Here is a 14,416-nt window from a genome sequence, read left to right as displayed (position 1 = left end):
TAGCTTTCTGGAATCCTTTAAAAGAGGAACTATTTTGGAGAGAGCAACACAGGAGAGTCACAACAGGGCCATGAGAACCACCAAACCCCAAACCCGTGCATCCAGAGACCTTTGGGGATGAAAGAGGAGTATGCTCCAAGGAGAGCTTCATGTCACAAAGGGCCTGGAGAGAAAGGTAGCGGGCATTTCCATGGTCACCACAAGCCTTTCCAGTTGGGAGACAAACCTGAACTTCATCAGGTTTTCTTGAGGGAAGGTAACCACTTGCTGGTGCCTTAATTTGGACTTTTTTTTTCAATTTAAATTCGACTAAGTTTATTCATGGAGAAAACAGTTGACAGAACACCCTTGGGATCTTTCAGTCCAACAATTAAAATCCCACTAACACCAACAGGGAGAGTATAGAGCCTTCAAAGACATGTGGAGAAACTTGTGTTCCTTTTTGCTTGTATTACATATATTTACCTTTCAGCCTAAAGAGATAGCTGTGATTTTGTTTCTTTTCTAGGGGATGAGGTTTCCAGTTCCAGTATCTTGACGTGTATAGTGTTCTTGTATGAGGACCAGAAAAGACTGAAAGGAAGATCAAAGAATGCTTTGAGGAGCTGAGACTCATGGCTGGTTCACTGAACCACAAGTCACCAGATACAGTAAGGTGAGGAACACTATGTGTCCCTGTAATATACACCAATATTAACATGTACCTAAATCTTAGGTATTCAAAGACTCCACAGCCATGGAAACTCACTTCTACCTCTCTCAGAGGTAACGAAAGATGCTGAGAAGGCTTTGTGAAGGTCAGACTTCCTTGGAATTCTCAACATACTTTAGTATCAGTATTTATCTAGGATTGGACTACATCAAATATGCTGGGCAAAGTGGTTAATCAATTTACTCTTCGAGATAAGTTTCAAGGCAACAGTGTGATGCATGATGAGGTTTTCCCTGTTTTTGTGGCTTGTCTTGGTGATGAAGTCCATGGCATGGTTATAAGACCTGCCTGAGTAAAAGAATGGGAACCCCAACCCTCAGCTGTCAGGGTTTAATCTGGCCCATTTTACTTGGCTATTTTCTGCTTCCAGATGACAGTAACTCATAGTGATGTGCCTTTTTTTCTCTTCCATGGGTTCCAAAGGGAAATTCTGGTCTGCGGCCAGTACCTGTCGGACAGTCATGTTAACACGAGCAGTTTTCAGGTAGCTGGCACACACCTGCCAGTCCTCCACAGAACAGGGCTCCACCACAGTCTGTGGGAAGAATAGCTGGGAGAGACATCTCCAGGCAGCGAGGCAGGGTTTCACCCTGAGGATGTGGAAGGACTCGAGGGACTGCATGGTTCAACAGACGACTGAAACCTGACATTACCATGATGTCACCACTGTGCATAAACATGGCTATGGGCGCCTCATCTCTTTTGAGGCCACCCAGGAGAAAGATGGCAGACTGTCCAAAGCTGAATGACAGGAGAGGTTTGGAGTGATCTAGTTCAGATCTGTCTACATGGATTCCTAGTGTAGAGTCTAAGCTGTAGTAGTTCAGGATACCTGCTTCGGCTTGGAAACCCTGAAATCCACAGGCAGCGGCCACTTGCTCTGAGAGGAAAGCCAGGTCAGAAGGGAAAGGCTTATAATGATCTGCTGAGTATTTCTTACTGTCCCAGTTATAATGGTAGCCCAGGGTTACCCAGCGCAGTTTCTCTAATAAACTTCTGGGTCTCCGTTTATTTACTTCTTTATGCCTCAGGCACTCTTTGCTCTGTTCCCGTAGATCTCGGGTATCTTCTTTAGTCATGTGCTTGTCCAGGTTACATACATTGGGTTTCTGGGAATATAACTTAAGGCACTGTTTCACCCAGTGCTGCTGGTAACCTGGGAGGAACAGGTTTGGGATGAAAATAAACCCAGGATAGCCTTCAAGTCCATAGGCTTGCCACTTGCTGACTGGCTGAAGTCATGCTCTATGTGCATCATGCTCACTGACTGAGGACACACTTAGCTGAGATTTGAGCACCTTGTGGGCAACAGGAGCTGTGCCGCCGGCTGCTGAGAAGTCGATCACCCCTCCCAGGTCCGCGGTCCCGGGGCGGCTCTGCCGGTAGAAGCGAAAAAGTTTCCTAAAGGCATCCTCCCTTGGCTCCGCTGCTAGCGTTGCCACAGAGCCCAAAGCCGTCGCCATTTTCCCCATCTCGCCGCCTCTGGACGTTTTTATAGACTTGGTTTAACTGGGACATTTTCATGGCCTTAGAACTATAAACATGCAACTGAATAAATTTCCCCTTTTAAAAACCATTCCATTTCTGGTATATTGCATTCTGACAGCTAGCAAGCTAGAACAGGGTCCTCTTTCATTCTTCTGGCTATTGATATCCAGTTCTCCCATGACCATTTATTGAAAAGACTACTTTGTCCAAGTTTAAGTGGATTTGGGGATAAAGATCAGTTTACATAGATTTGGTGGTCTATTTCTGCACTCTTAATTCTTATCCATTGGTCAATACTTCTATCTTTGGGCTAGTACCATGCTATTTTGACCACTGTGGCTTTATATGAAGTTTTAAAATTGGGTAGTGTTAATCCACAGACTTCATTCTTCTTGTTTAGAATGCTTTTTGTTGTTTGGGTCTCTTTTCCTTCCAGAGGAGTTTGGTAACTAGCTTTTCCAAGTCTTAAAACTAAGTTGTTGGAGTTTTGATTGGTACTGCATTGAAACTGTAAATCAATTTGAGTAGAATTGACATCTTAACTAAATTTAACCTTCCTATCCATAAGAACAGACTTTTCCACCTATTTAGATCATCTTTGATTTCTTTTAGCAAGGCTATGCATTTTTCTGTGTACAAGTCCTTTATAGTCTTAGTTTTCTCATTCCTAGATATTTGATTCTATTAGTTGCAATTTTGAATGAAATTTTTTTCTTAATTGACTGCTTGGTTAGGTCATTGTTTGTGTATAGAAACATTACTGATTTCTGCACATTAATTTTATAACCTGTCACCTTGCTATATTTGTTTATTAGCTCAATAACTTTTGTTCTAGTTTGCTAGGTGCTGGAATGCAATATACCAGAAATGGGACAGCTTTTTTTTTTGTAATTTGCATGAGCAGGCATTGGGAATCAAACCTTGATTTCCAGTATGGCAGGTAAGAATTCTGCCACTGAGCCATCATCGCACCACCCAGAAGAACTTTTAACAGGGGGAAGTTAATAAGTTACAAGTTCACAGTTCTAAGGCCATGAAATTGTACAATTAAAGCAAGTCTGTAGAAATCCAATCAAAGGCATCCAGGGAAAGATATGTTGGTTCAAGAGGGCCAATGGCATTCATGGTTTTTCTCTTGGCTGGAAGCACACATGATGAAGTCTGCTAGCTTTCCCTTCCAGTTTCTTGTTTCATGAAGCCCCCCTAGGAGCATTTTCCTTCTTCTACTCCAAAGGTTTCTGGTTGTACAGGTTCCCCTTGTGGCTCTCATCATTCTCTGCTCTCTCAGGATTTTGTCTTTTATAAGATTCCAGTAAACTAATCACAACTCATATAGAATGGGTGGAAACACATCTCCATCTAATCAAGTTAATACTCACACTTGATTGAGTCACATCTCCGTGGAGATAACCTAATCAAGTTTCCAACCTATGGTACTGAATAAAGATTGGAAGAAACTGTAGCTCTCACATCACTGATTAGGATTAAAACATGACTTTTCTAGGGTACATAACTCCTTTCAAGCCAGCACAACTTTGTGGTAAATTTCTCAAGATTTTCCAAGTATCATGTCATCTGCATATAATGAAATTTTTACTTCTTCTTTACAATTTGGATGCCTTGTAAATTTCTTTATCCTGTCTGATTGCTCCCGCTAGAACTTCTAGTACAATGTTGAATAATAGTGGTGACAGAGAGCATCTTTGTCTCATTCTTGATCTTAGGGGGAAAGCTTTCAATCTCTCACCAATTGAGTACAATGCTGATTATGGGTGTTCATATACGCCTTTTATCATATTGAGGAAGTACCTTTAATTCCTATGTTTTGAATTTTTTTTAATCAGAAATGGATATTGAATTCTGTCAAGTGCTTTTTCAACATCAATCAAGATGTTCATAGGATTTTTCCCATTTGATTTGTTAATATGCTGTATTACATTATCCGATTTTCTTGTGTTGAACCATCCTTGCATTCCTGGTATAAACCCTACTTGGTTGTGGGGTTTAATTCTTTTAATGTGCTGTTGGATTCGATTTGCTAATATTATGTTGAGAATTTTTGTGTCTGTGTTCATTAGGGAGATTGGTTTGTAGTTTTCCTTTCTTGTAGCCTCTTTACCTAGTTTTGGTATTAAAATGATGTTAGATTAAAAAATGAGTTAGGTAGTGTTCCTTGTTCCTCAGTACTTTGGAAGAGTTTGAGCAGGATTGGTGTTAGTTCTTTTTGGAATGTTTGATAAAATTTCCTTGTGAAGTCATCCAGCCCTGAGTTTTTCTTTGCAGGATGACTTTTGATGACTGATTGAATCTTTTCACTTGTGGTTGGTTTGTTGAGATCTTCTATTTCTTCCTGAGTCAGTGTAGCTTATTTGTGTGTTTCCAGGAATTTTTCCATTTCATCTAAGTTGTTGTCATGGTCAGGGACATGTGTCAACTTGGCCAAGTTGTGATACCTGTTTATCTGGTTGGGCAAGTGCTGGCCTGTCTGTTGCAATGAGGACGTTTCATAGAATTAGATCATGATCACGTCAGCTACATCCACAGCTGATTCCATTTGTAATCAGCCAAAGGAGAGTGTCTTCTGCAATGAGTATGCTTAATTTAATCGTGGAAAACCTTTTAAGGAGAATTCAGAAGAGACAGGTTCTATTCCTGCTTTGGCTGGTGAGCCTCTCCTGTGGAATTCATGGAGACCCTCCATCAGAGTTGTCGGCTTCACAGCCTGCCCTGCGGATTTTGGACTCTGCATTCCCATGGTCACGTGAGACACTTTTATAAATTTTATATTTGTGAGTGTTCCCTGTTGATTCTGTTTCCCTAGAGAACCCTAACTAATACAGTTGTCTAGTTTGTTGGCACATAACTCTTCATATTATCCTCTTATGATTTTTTTTTTATCTCTTCAAGGTCTTTGATAATGACCCCCCTCTCTTTTCTGATTTTGTTTATTTGCATACTCTCTCTTTTTCTCTTGGTCAGTCTTGCTAGTGGCCCACTGATTTTATTGAATTTCTCAAAGAACCAACTTTTGGTTTTATAGATTCTATTGTTCTTTTGTTCTCCCATTCATTTAACTCTGCTTTAATTTTTGTTATCTTCTTTATTTGCTTTGAAGTTAGTTTGTTGTTCTTTCTCAAGTTCCTCCAGGTGAGTAGTTAAGTCCTTGATTTTTGCTCTTCCTTGTTTTTTTTTTTTACATGGGCAGGTGCAGGGAATCGAACCCAAGTCCTCTGGCATCACAGGAAAGTCTTCTTTGTTTTTTAATACAGGCATTTATGGCAATAACTTTCCCTCTCAGCACAGCCTTTGCCACATCCCATAAATTCTGATATATTGTATTCTCAATTTCATTTGTCTCCCAATACCTACTGATTTCTCTAGAAGTTTATTCTTTGATTCACTCATTATTTAAGAGTGTGTTATTTAATCTCCATACAGTTGTGTAAATGCTCATTCTTTGGTGGTTACTGATTTCCAGCTTCATTCTGTTGTCAACAGAGAAAGGGCTTTGAATAGCTTCATGTTTTTACACATATAAAGACCTGTTTTGTGCCCCAGCATGTGATCAGTCCTGGAGAATGTTCCATGAGCACTAGAGAAGAATGTATATCCTGGTGTTTTGGGATATAATGACTTATATATGTCTGTTAGGTCTAATTAATTTATCAGATTTTTAAAGTTCTGTATTTTCTGTTGATCTTCTGTGTGGTTGTTCTATTGATAGAGGAGAGTAGTGTTTTGAAGTCTCCTAGCAGTATTGTTGAAATGTCTATTGCTCCCTTCAGTTTTGCCAATGTCTGTGTCATATACTTTGGAGCTCCTTGATTGGTAGTATAGATATTTATGACTGTCATTTCTTCTTGATTAATTGCCCCTTTTATAATATTTAGTGTCCTTCTTTGTCTCTTTTAATGTTTTTACATTTAAAGTCTATTCTGTCTGATGTTAGTGCAGCTACTCCTGCTTTCTTTTGGCTATAGCTTGTGTGGAATATCTTTTTCCATCCTTTCACCTTCAATCTATTTGTGTCCTTGGTTCTAAGATGAGTCTTCTGGAAGCAATATAGAGCTGGATTATATTTCTTTTCTTTTCTTTTCTTTTTTTTTTAACTTTTTTTTCACATGGGCAGGAACCGGAAATCAAACCAGGATCTCCGGCATGGCAGGCAAGAACTCTGCTACTGTGCCACCATAGCCCACCCTGGATTATATTTCTTATTCTATTCTGCCAATATGTATCTTTTAATTTGTAAGTTTAACTTCCTAACATTCAAACTTATTACTGTAGAAGCATTTCTTGAATCACCATCTTATCCTTTGGATTTTATTTGTCAGATATATACATTCTTTTCTCTTTTTCTCCTTTAAGTTACCCTTGCTGGTACTGCTCAATTCTGTGCCCTCCCCCACACCTCCCTCTTCTGTCTTTTTTTTTTTTTCAGCTGGCAGAACTTCCTTTAGTATTTCTTGTAGTGCTGATCTCTTGTTGACATATTCTCTAAGCCTTTGTTTGTGAAAATTTTAACCATTCCCTCAGTTTTGAAGGGCAATTTCAGTGGGTACAGAATTCTTGGCTGAAAGTCTTTCTCTTTCAGGATCTTAAATATATTATATCACTGCCTTTTCACTTCCATAGTACGAGTTGAGTAGTCTGAACTCAGTCTTACGTTGTTCCCCTTGCATGTGATAGATTATTTTACTCTTGCCACATTCAAGACTTTCTGCTTCTCATCAACATTTGACAGGCTGATTAGTATGTGTCTTGGAGTAGGCCTATTCGGATTTATTTTATTTGGAGTTCATTGGGCTTTTTTGACTTGCATATTTATGTCTTTTATGAAGGTTGGGAAGTTTTCCCTCATTATATCCTCCACTAGTCTTTCTAGCCCTCTATTCTTCTCTTCTTCTTTGACACAAATGATTCCTATATTTTTCTGCTTTGGTTTGTCCATCATTTCCTTGAGATTCAATTCAAATTTTTTCATCATTTTTGTCATTTTCTCTTTTGTGTGTTCAAAGTCAATTGTCCTGTCCTCTAGTTCACTTATTCTTTCTTTTACCTCTTCAAATCTGCTGTTGTGTGTCTCAAATATATTTTTGATTTGGTCTACAGCATCTTTAATCTCTGCAGTATCTGCTATTTTTCCATTTATTCTTTCCCATTCCTCTTTATGATCTTCTAGTACCTTCTTGACCCCCTTTAGGTCATTAGCCATCCCACTGATTTTATTTAGTAGAGTTATAGGAGCATCTTTATTTAGTGATTCCAAAGTCTGTGTCTCCTCCTGTGTTTTAATTTGGTCATTAGGCTTAGCTATATCTTTTGGCATCTTCACATGGTTAGGGATCTTCTGTTGTCTTTGTGGCATGTAAATATCTTTGATAGGGTTCCTCTGGAAGTTGATTTCCTTTAGTAGTCTAAAGCTTTGTATTTGGGGGATGGATGTAAAGCAGGATGCAGGGTGTGGGGAGGGCACAACCATGTGGTGCTGTGCTAGAGTGCAGGAGCAAGGGGCGGTGTGGGGGACACAGAAGTAAGGCACATGGGAAGTGGATGGGGGTGCTGAGCAGATGTGCTGAGGCTGGTATATGGGCAGGTTTCTGATGAACATGTGGAGCCTGTGGGTGTCAGGGTGAGGGATTCACAGCACAGAAATTTGGGCACAGGAAGGGCAGAGTTCAGGTGTGTCCTTGAGCAGCATAAGGGGTCCAGAGAGCCTGGGATATGGATGTGTGAGTGTGTAAAAGCAAGGCACAGGTCTCAGAGATTGCAGGATGTGTGTTATGGGTGGGTGATGACCGGTGAGCAGAGCCCAAATGCAGGTCCACAGGTGCGGGGGGTGGGTAGGGGTTCATACTTGTGCAGGGTGGAGTTTATGTCATACAGATGCACAGGAGAGCACCTGCCCAGTTGTGGGAGAAGGGCACTTGTGCTCTGTGGTAGGGCGAGTGTGTGCACATGTGTGGGTCATGGGGGTTGGGTGTAGAAATGAAGAGGTCAGTGCATGGATATTTGGGTGCCCAGCAGTGAGGCTGTGGCTGTGCTGGTACATATGCCTTGGAGGTAGGGCCCTGGCGTGTTTGGATCTGAGGTGTGGGGCCTCAGTATGCATGGGTCTGGGGGGCAGTGCCTGGTGTGCACACGTGCAGAATTCAGGGCCAGTGGGGTGGGATGCGCTGTGTGGGCTAAGGGCAGGTGTGGCCCAGATGAGAGGCCATTGCTTGTCCAGAACTGAGGGGGCATGGTGTGTGTGTGTGTGTGGGGGGGGGTGCATGCACGTGCATGCATCTGGGAGGCCGGGCACTGATGTGTGCATGCGTGCGGCTGGGGGAGGGGGGTTGGAGCTGGAAGAGTGACTGTATGTTCTGGGGGCAGTTGTGCCCTGGGCATGAAGAGGAGCGCCTGTGGTCCAGATGCACAGGTGACCACCTGCAGGGGCCAGGGAAGTGGAGGAGGGGAGCAAGGAACTAGACCTGGGCATATGGGTCTTGGGAGGGGCGAGGCTGTGCGCTTGCTCAGGAGACGTGGGTTGGTTTGGGGCAGGTTCGTGTGCATGGATGGCTGGGGACCAGGGCCGGGATGCGCAGGGAGGGTGGTTGGGGCTGGGGAGCTTGGAGCATGGTGGGGGCGCAGGTGACGGGGTTCAGGTGTTTGGGGTATGGGGTGAGTTGCCTGAGGGTAGCACGTTCATGGAACTCGGGTTTGACTTCCTTTCTAGTGTCGGTCTCCCTATCCATGCACTCCTGAGGACTCTGGGCCTCTGTGTGGAGAGAGGGGCATTAGGTGTTTGCATGAGCTTGCGGGTCTCCAGCTCTCTGCGTCTCAATTCTTCTGCTTTTTTCAACCAGGGGCTCCCTATGTGGTGTAGAAGACCCTCCCAGGTCACTTACACTTTGGAATCGTTCTCCCGATCTTTTTCTGTCCCTTCTCTGCTGTTCCTTGGAGCAGGGGTGAACACCTATCCTCTTCTGCCATCTTCTTGAAACTCTCCAGTGAATTTTTCAAACTAACTCTTTGGAAGTTTTCTTCTAGGACACAACCACACAAACTGCTGGCAGTAGAATATAAATGGAATATACATACATTTTAGGCAGATTAAGGAGAATTAAAGAGGAGATGTGGAGCAGATAGGAGCAAATCCATATTGTTGAGTGTTTGGTTATAACAGAACGACTACAAGAATTATGAAGTAGCAAAGCTACCTTAAATCCCTCTCCTATAAGGATACAAAATATCTCATCTCAAATTGAGCAACAGAAAAGAATCGTGACTAAATTCTAAAAGACATTGTCTTTTTTACAAAAGTAATAATAGTGAAAAAAAATATTGGCTTTCCAGACAATTGAAGTGTGACAGAAAGATGTGTTTTAAAACATTTGAAAATGTTAACATAGTGATTCAAAAATAGGTAAAAACTGAAGATTATAGATATAATTTAAAAAGAGCATAAGTCACACTTAGACAAATTCTGAAATGATATGATGGGGGATAAAGAATACCTATAGAGGTTGCTGGTAGAGCTCTGAAGAGAATTAAAAATCAATGAAAACTTATTTCATAAGTATTTCCTAGTATTAAACTAGGAAAAACAGAGCAAATACTCTACTAGATAAATAGAAGGTGGAAAGGAGGAAATTTCCTATAACAAATAAAAAGGAATCAGAAAATAGAGAAAAAGGATTTGAGTGTAAATAGAATTAATTTTCAAAAAGGATTTGAAAGAAAGTGGACTGTTACCTATCTATTTAGCTATCTATCTAATCCAACATATGTATAACAGAAGTTCTGGAAAAGAAAATAAAAACTTGGAAAATAAGTAAATTTATTAAAAGTATAATTTCAAACATAAAACTTACAAAGAAAACATGAAATTATTTTTCATTTTAAAATCACACTGAGTATTCAGAATAGCCAACACCAGAAGAAGTGACTTTAAAGAAAACTAAAAAGACAAAATAGAGAAACTCACCTACAAAAGAAAGGAAAATCAGATTCACATCAGATTTCTCAGTAGCAATGTTTGTCTCAGAAGACAATGGGTAACATATTACCATATCCGGAAAAAGAAAATTATCTTCAAATGTAAAACCATGCAAGACATGCAATGAATATACAAGGTCTTAGGGGATATTTTCCTCATCAGCCCATACTGAAGAAGCTACTTATGGCAAATAAGCTTTAGACAGCTTGTTAGATGACTAGCAAGTAGGGAACATACACTTTTTCTAAAGGAAAAGAAATATGATGAATATAAGGGGATAGTATGTAATGAAATACGCTCTGGTAATGTATATATTGTGTAAAATATATTAATATATGCTGTATAGGTGTCACACTAGTAAATATTCTGAAAATGCATTATCAATATAATTTTTAAAAATGAGGACCCAGTGAGGATGCTTTATGGAAAATAGAATAAAACTCATTGCTCTGGATTAAGTACTAGATGAGAGGAAAAGAAAAGGAAAGATTGAGATTACTAGCTAATTCAATATTGCTCACATTAGGAAGCAAGAGATAGAATGTACAAGGCAAGTGTGATGGCCAAGTTCGTGTGTCAACCTGGCCAGGTGGTGGTGCCCAGTAGTCTGATCAGACAAGCGCTGGCCTGTCTGATGCTATGAGGACATTTCATGGACTTATATCATGGCCACACTGGCTGCATCCATAGCTGACTGCATCTGTAATCAGCTAAGGGGAGTGTCTTCAACAGTGAGTGAAGCTTAATCTAATCACCAGAAGGCTTGTAAGGAGGATTCAGAAGAGGCAGTCATTCTTCCTGCTTCAGCCAGCCAGGCTCTCCTGAGAGTTCCTTGAGGACCTGCCCTACAGATTTTGGACTCTTACATCCCCACGGCTGCATGAGACCCTTTTATAAATCTTATATTTACAGATATCCCCTGTTGATTTTGTTTCTTTAGAGAACCCTAGCTAATATAATAAGTAATGGTGATACAGTAAAGGTGACCATTAGGACAAAAATTCAGTGTTCTTAAAATATATATATTAAAATGTTCAAATAACTTGTTAAGTAACAAACAATATGACAAAAATAAAGTTCAGATGAAACTATCTATATATGTATAAATAGGTTTTTGTTTATATGATATAAGTGAGGTAGAATATAGCAATCATATCAGAAATATAATCTTAACTCACCTATAAAAAGCAAAACACAGATTTTCATTGACTGACAAAGGAAAATCCAAAGCTGAATTATGCAAGAGACATTCTGAAACACGGGTATGGAAATGTTATGCTAAAACAAGCAATTTTGTAAGGATTTAAGTTAAAAATACAGAGAGAGTGATATACCTGGCAAATTCAAATAAAAAGAAAACAAATTTGAATGAAAGTCCTCATGGACTTCAGACCAAAAGATATATTACTAAAGACTGTAAATCGCTGTAAATGTAAACCAGTTATTAATATTTATGTATCCTATAACAAACAACAATTTTCTTAAAATAGATATCAAAATGTAATGATACATTAAACAAAAAGAGAGACTGCAGATGGTAATGACAGAGGCATACTTTAATAGATTTTTTTCAATCTGTGAAAGTCAAAAGAACAAAAATAATCCTCAGTGCACCTCTTGTGCAAAATAAACTCCAAATAATAGAAATAATACAAGCTTCATTCTTACTACAGTGCAATAAAATTAGTTTTAAAAATAATTTAAAAGTGGCATTTTACTTGGAAATTTAAAGAGTTATTTTCAGCTAACTTTTGGGGTACAGAGTCAAGGTAGACAAAAATTTCAGAATTTCTTGAAATATAATGTGTTAGAATTCTTCACATATAATGGAATCAATTATCAATGAAATTTATATCATTAAAATTATGAATAAAGATTTCAATTAAAATAAATACGTTTAGCTTTGAAAACAAAAAAAAGAATAAACCAATCCAAAAAGGAAATCAGAAATAACATATATGAAAATATAAATTATATGTTAGACAGAAAACACAACAAAAAAGTCCAGTGGAAATAATAAATATATCCAAAATCTGGTTCTTTGAGAAAATTAGCAAAATCAAAAAGAGAAGACATACTAAACAAATATGCAAGAAAAAATATATTAATTATTTTAAAATATAAAGCTACATTGTGCAACTTTCTGCAGAATTTTTGAAACCTTAAATGAAATGGAAATTTTTATAGAAAATGGATACTTGCCCAAAGTGACTCCAGTAGAGACAGAAATTCTAAAAAGACATTTATCTTTGAAAATATGAAAATTAGTTTGAATTTGTCCCCCCAAATTTACTATTACCAGGCTATTTAAAAAGGGATTTCTACCAGTGCCAAAGCTAGTTTAAATATATATAAAAATAAAGAATACAACTTCTTTCTGATTTGAATTTAGCTTTAATTCCAAAACATAACAAAGATTGCACTAAAAAGAAGCCTGCAGGGGGCTGTGGTGGCTCAGTAGCAGAGTTCTCGCCTGCCATGCTGGAGACCTGGGTTTGGTTCCCGGTGCCTGCCCATGCAAAAAAAAAAAAAAAAGACTGCAGACAAATCTTTTGAATATTGATGAGAAAATCAATAAATAAAATAATAAATAAAACCTTCACTGGGGTTTCCAACTTTCATTTTCTCCTGGGGAATCCAACATCACTTTCATTGAGTTGCAAATTTATGGCTTGCCCTATGGAATTCAGATTTGCCAATTCCCACAGTCAGGTTAGCCATTTCCTATATTTCCTAAAATCTATATATGGTGTCAATTCTATTTCTGTAGAGAACTCTGGTTAATACATGATATTAAATGTGAATCAGCAAGGTTGGGAAAAATGAATTTAGCATGAGGGCATATATCCATATTTTTGCATCTAACAATGGTGGATGAATATATATATGTGCATTCTATTTATTTATATATATATAAATATTATAAGTGGAAAGATAAAACACTTTAAAAATTGCAAAGAAAAGTAGGGGATATGGTAGAGGAGAAAGCAATCATAGCTGGACTTCCCTGAAGGTAACTTGTTTTTTAGATCTTATTTTTGAAAATTGCATATATTTTGCATATTTGCAATTATAAAACGATACCAAGTTGTAATAATTCCTAAGAATTAAAAGGAAAAAGTAACAAATGAATATAACTGCCTGTGTCAAGTAATTATTTGAAATCAGTACATTCTAGGTGACATAAACTTAAGGACTTTGAAATGCAAAGCAAAAATCTTAAAAACCATTTTCATCAGTTTTGGATTGGTTTAATTTATTCTTAAACTGTTATGTTTGATGTGTGAGTTAGTGCAAAAAGTAATGAGGTTGGTGCCACTGACTACAGGGATTTTCAGAATTAAATAAAGAAGAAACAGAACAAGACTAGAAAAGTTATTGGAAAAGTCCAAAATTCTTTTGCTTAAACTGGAAATCAAAATTTGGTCTTATGATGTGTTTTAGCAGAAAATACTGATCTTCTGACTCTTTTCACTGAAAAAGTATAGAAATAATGAAAAAGTATAGACAAATATAAAATAGTATTTAGAGATTGTTGTCTCTAAATAACAGATCTCACTGTAGGAAAGTAAGACTAGAGAAATAGCTGATTCCAGATTCTAGGACAGAAGATAGCTAAACTGTGTCTGGAGAATTTTGCCATTACCAGAAGAAAAGGAAGCTGCCATAGAATTCTGAATTTCAGCCAAAAGTATGCAGAAGCTGCCTTATTTAGTTTCCATTGGCCAAATTCAAGTTAATTTGGACGTGAGCAGAGAGCAATAATAAGTATTAATTAAACATGTCAAATATATTTAAATCTGTGAGTTCTTAATGGTACCTAAAAAATAAAAAATGTTTGAAAACTCATTAAATACATGTGAAGGTCGCTTGAGAACCAAATCTTTATTTCTGGAAGCCTGATGAAAGAGAAGAATCAAGAATTCTTCTGACTTTTACTCTACAGAATAAAGCTTAGGATGGTCAAACAGCTGATGTGGGAAATCTGGACAGAAGCATTTCTGCTAAAGAGGGAGTTTTGAGGAATGCGTTAAACACCACAATGGAATGCAATTTTAGAGCCCCAGACAGTGTGAATACTGCAGGGCTAATGACCCAGTTTCTTCAAAGAATAAATTGCATGGAAAATAAAAAGGAAAAAGCACCAAAGTTGGAACTGCCATGGCAGCAGACGAATGGCTTCTGAATTTTTTGTTTCCACTGTATGCATTGCCAAAGGGTGCATATGAATGCCC

At 38.4% G+C, this 14,416-nt stretch overlaps 1 pseudogene; it reads right to left on the bottom strand.

Moving 5' to 3' along the window:
- Positions 1-1,028: 1,028 nt before the first annotated feature.
- On the bottom strand, positions 1,029-2,184 carry LOC143661781 (nucleic acid dioxygenase ALKBH1 pseudogene; annotated as a pseudogene).
- Between the last annotated feature and the right edge of the window lie 12,232 nt (positions 2,185-14,416).

The sequence above is a fragment of the Tamandua tetradactyla genome, chromosome 17, assembly GCF_023851605.1.
Source record: "Tamandua tetradactyla isolate mTamTet1 chromosome 17, mTamTet1.pri, whole genome shotgun sequence".
Taxonomy (NCBI): domain Eukaryota; kingdom Metazoa; phylum Chordata; class Mammalia; order Pilosa; family Myrmecophagidae; genus Tamandua; species Tamandua tetradactyla.
Note: the sequence above shows the minus strand (reverse complement) of the source record. Positions and strands in the feature narration are given on the sequence as shown.